We start from the raw sequence: 6,000 nt of genomic DNA, 5'->3' as shown, positions 1-6,000 counted from the left end.
AATGAACATAAAATCAAAACTGACCCAGTTTACGTCTTTAATAAATGCTCCTTTTATGTCACCGGGGATTTTTAACCCGTCTCCATTCAATCCATTTCTGATGGATACGATCAAATCCCGTCCTACTTTTTCCCCTTCTTGTTGAATATTCTTTGTTTTGGCACCTTGCCACTTTCCAGAGGAGCTTATGAATGTTGTTTGTTTCATGCTGACTTTACAGATGTTGAGATACAGATCAGTGTTATCTGTGGCTGATGGTGTAAAACGCAAGCGACATGAGAAGCAATGATTCACACAAAAAAATTACACTTTTAGATATTATATTATAAGAGTCTGGAATGATGATGTTTATTTACATGCAAGACTTTTAGAACCTGATCATTTTACAAATATATACATAGATTTTTCCTAGATATATATAATTTTCAATCACATTTGTCTGTTATATATATATATATATATATATATATATATATATATATATATATATATATATATGTGTGTGTGTGTGTATACAGTATATTAGTCAATAATATCTCAATAATATAACTATTTTTTTTGTTTATTGATTAATATGAGGTTAAAATATGCATGCATTAAAAAACTGCAGGCAAATCTACAATAACCAGAAAAATGCTATAAAATTAATTTTATGGTCTCATGACACTTTATTTCAAACGTATTTCATATTAACTGGTGATAGACAGATAGATAGATAGACAGACAGATAAATGGTGGATGGACAGACAAATGATAGATAGAGAGGTAGATAGACAGACAGACTGATGATTGATAGATAGATAGATAGATAGATAGATAGATAGATAGATAGATAGATAGATAGATAGGCAGACTGATGATAGATAGATAGATAGATAGATAGATAGATAGATAGATAGATAGATAGATAGATAGATAGATAGATAGAAGATAGATTGTCCCAAACTCATATGCAATATTAGCATACAAAAATAATTTGATGCAGTGGAAAAGTGTCTGAGGCGAGATGACAGAAAGAGATTGAGAGGACAATTTAGTTTACCTTAAAAGGTAATGCTCAATATTTCCATAGAAGGAAAATGTGCCTTTATGTATTTCGACAGTTAATCGACCGCAACACTTGACGCAAACTTGACGCAAATTGCAAAATGACCTTTTTATTACTTCCCACAGTAGTTTCACATTAAAAAGTTGAATTTCTAAAATAAAATAAAAATAAAAAAGATGTGATAAACAAACACATCAAGAACCTTTGCTTAAATGTGGGAAAGACCCTAACGTATAGCTAACCTATAACCTATAGCTAAAATAGATAGATAGATCTATTAAAAATGATGGATAGATAGGTAGACAAACAGACAGATGATAGATAGATAGATAGATAGATAGATAGATAGATAGATACAGTAGATAGATAGACAGATAGACAGACAGATAGACAGACAGATAGATACAGATAGATAGATAGACAGACAGACAGATAGATAGATAGGGGGTGGTGATGGGGGTGGTGATGGGGGTGGTGATGGGGGTGGTGATGGCGCAGTGGATAAGACACAAGCCTTTGGTGTGAGAGACCCGGGTTCGAATCCACTGTGAGACACCAATGTGTCCCTGAGCAAGACACTTAACCCCTAGTTGCTCCAGAGGCGTGCGACCTCTGACATGTATAGCAATTGTAAGTCGCTTTGGATAAAAGCGTCAGCTAAATGAATAAATGTAAATGTAAATGTAAATGTAGATAGATGGATAGATAGATAGACAGATAGATAGATGGATAGATAGAGAGATAGACAGACAGATGATGGATAGATAGATAGATAGATTTGTAACGGAGGCCAGCTAGTAGTCTCTGTGCGAGTAAACCTCACTCCTCTGATCTCAGGCGCTCTAGTGACAGACGCTGCAGTCTTTAGCCTCCTTGTTAGAGCGTCTGACTCTCACGCCGGAGACCCGGGTTCGAGGCCCGCACAGAACGGGGCGAGTAGGACCCGGGTGGAGGGGTTACAGATAGATAGATGGATAGACAGACAGACTGACAGATGATAGATGGATAGACAGACAGACTGACAGACAGATGATAGATAGACAGATAGATGATGGATAGATTGACAGATAGATGATGGATGGATAGATAGATAGATAGATAGATAGACAAAGACACAGACAGACAGATGATGGATGGATAGACAGACAGATAGATGATGGATAGATAGACAGACAGACTGATATATGATAGATAGACAGACAGAGAGATTATAGATAGAAAGACAGATAGACAGACATACATATGATAGATAGACAGACAGATAGATGATGGATAGATAGATAGATAGATAGATAGATAGATAGATAGATAGATAGAGAGACAGATAGATGATGGATATATAGACAGATAGACAGACAGATAGATGCTGGATAGATAGATAGCCAGACAGACAGATGATCACAGATCTGACAGATGATGGATAGATAGATAGATAGATGATGGATGGATAAATAGACAGACAGAGAGATTATAGATAGACAGACAGATAGACATACAGATAGATGATGGATAGATAGATAGACAGACAGACAGATAGATGATGGATAGGTAGACAGATAGAGAGACAGATAGATGATGGATAGATAGATAGACAGATAGACAGACAGATAGATGATGGATAGATAGATAGACAGATAGACAGACAGATAGATGATAGATAGATAGACAGACAGATAGATGATAGACAGATAGACAGACAGAAATATGATAGATAGACAGACAGATAGATGATGGATAGATAGACAGATAGAGAGACAGATAGATGATGGATAGATAGACAGATAGACAGATAGATAGATAGATAGATAGATAGATAGACAGACAGATGATGGATAGATAGACAGACAGACAGATGATAGATAGACAGACATATAGATGATGGATAGATAGACAGACAGACAGACAGATGATAGATAGACAGACAGACAGATGATAGATAGACAGACAGATAGATGATAGATAGATAGATAGATAGATAGACAGACAGATGATGGATAGATAGACAGACAGACAGATGATAGATAGACAGACAGATAGATGATGGATAGACAGATAGAGAGACAGATAGATGATGGATAGATAGACAGATAGAGAGACAGATAGATGATGGATAGATAGACAGATAGACAGACAGATAGATAGATGATAGATAGATAGATAGATAGATAGATAGATAGACAGACAGATGATGGATAGATAGACAGACAGACAGATGATAGATAGACAGACATATAGATGATAGATAGACAGACAGACAGATAGATGATGGATAGATAGATAGAGAGACAGATAGATGATGGATAGACAGACAGACAGACAGATAGATAGATAGATGATGGATAGACAGACAGATAGATGATGGATAGATAGATAGAGAGACAGATAGATGATGGATAGATAGACAGATAGATAGACAGACAGACAGATAGATGATGGATAGACAGACAGACAGACAGATAGATGATGGATAGACAGACAGACATGCAGGAAGATAGATGATGGATAGACAGATAGACAGACAGATAGATGATAGATAGACAGATAGATGATAGATAGACAGATAGAGAGACAGATAGATGATGGATAGATAGACAGAGAGACAGATAGATGATGGATAGATTGACAGATAGACAGACAGATAGATGATGGATAGACAGACAGATAGATGATGGATAGATAGACAGACAGACAGACAGATAGATAGATAGATGATGGATAGACAGACAGACAGATAGACAGAGAGATAGATGATAGATAGACAGACAGATAGATGATAGATAGACAGATAGAGAGACAGATAGATGATGGATAGATAGACAGAAAAACAGATAGATGATGGATAGATAGACATAGAGAGACAGATAGATGATGGATAGACAGACAGATAGATGATGGATAGATATACAGACAGACAGATAGATGATGGATAGACAGACAGACAGATAGACAGACAGATAGATGATGGATAGATAGACAGATAGACAGACAGATAGATGATGGATAGACAGACAGATAGATGATGGATAGACAGATAGAGAGACAGATAGATGATGGATAGATAGACAGACAGACAGATAGATGATGGATAGACAGACAGACAGACAGAAAGATGATGGATAGACAGATAGAGAGACAGATAGATGATGGATAGATAGACAGATAGACAGATAGATGATGGATAGATAGACAGATAGAGAGACAGATAGACAGATAGATGATGGATAGACAGACAGATAGATGATGGATAGATAGACAGACAGATAGATGATGGATAGATAGACAGACAGACAGACAGACAGATAGATGATGGATAGACAGACAGATAGATAGACAGACAGACAGATAGATGATAGATAGATAGATAGACAGACAGACAGATAGATGATAGATAGATAGACAGACAGACAGACAGATAGATGATGGATAGACAGACAGACAGACAGATAGATGATGGATAGATAGACAGACAGACAGACAGACAGATAGATGATGGATAGACAGACAGATAGATAGACAGACAGACAGACAGATAGATGATAGATAGATAGACAGACAGACAGACAGATAGATGATGGATAGACAGACAGACAGACAGACAGATAGATGATGGATAGATAGACAGATAGACAGACAGATAGATGATAGATAGACAGATAGATGATAGATAGACAGATAGAGAGACAGATAGATGATGGATAGATAGACAGATAGACAGACAGATAGATGATGGATAGATAGACAGACAGACAGATAGATGATGGATAGACAGACAGACAGACAGACAGAAAGATGATGGATAGACAGATAGAGAGACAGATAGATGATGGATAGATAGACAGATAGACAGATAGATGATGGATAGATAGACAGATAGACAGATAGATGATGGATAGACAGACAGATAGATGATGGATAGATAGACAGACAGATAGATGATGGATAGATAGACAGACAGACAGACAGACAGATAGATGATGGATAGACAGACAGATAGATAGACAGACAGACAGATAGATGATAGATAGATAGATAGACAGACAGACAGACAGACAGATAGATGATAGATAGATAGACAGACAGACAGACAGACAGATAGATGATGGATAGACAGACAGACAGACAGATAGATGATGGATAGATAGACAGACAGACAGACAGACAGATAGATGATGGATAGACAGACAGATAGATAGACAGACAGACAGACAGATAGATGATAGATAGATAGATAGACAGACAGACAGACAGACAGATAGATGATGGATAGACAGACAGACAGACAGACAGATAGATGATGGATAGATAGACAGATAGACAGACAGATAGATGATAGATAGACAGATAGATGATAGATAGACAGATAGAGAGACAGATAGATGATGGATAGATAGACAGACTGATAGATAGATAGACAGACAGACAGACAGACAGACAGACAGATAGATGATAGATAGATAGACAGACAGACAGATAGATGATGGATAGATAGATAGACAGATAGATAGATAGACAGATAGATAGATATATAGATAGATAGACAGATAGATGCTTGCTTGTCTTGACTTTTATACTCTAGTCTGTTGTTTTTAATTTTTAATTTTAAAATTCTGCGTTGTATTTTTATTTGCTTGTTCTATCACGTTAAGCGCCTTGAGAAGCTGCTTTAAAGGCGCTATATAAAAATAGTTATTATTATTATTATTATTATTACAACAGATGATGGATAGATGGATAGACACAGACAGACAGACAGATGATAGATGGACAGATTTTCATTTTCATTCTGTTTCTTGTTTTTGTTTCAATTTTGTTTGATTAACTTCAAAGTCTCGTTCTATTTTTGCAGAAACAAGTGTTAAATTTTTTCAATGTTCTTTTTTCTTTTACTATTCATTTGTGATGATGACTAACGTCACAAAAGTCCCAAACTCATATGCAATATTAGCATACAA

This window comes from Squalius cephalus (genome assembly GCF_949319135.1).
Source record: "Squalius cephalus genome assembly, chromosome: 14".
Classification (NCBI taxonomy): domain Eukaryota; kingdom Metazoa; phylum Chordata; class Actinopteri; order Cypriniformes; family Leuciscidae; genus Squalius; species Squalius cephalus.
Note: the sequence above shows the minus strand (reverse complement) of the source record.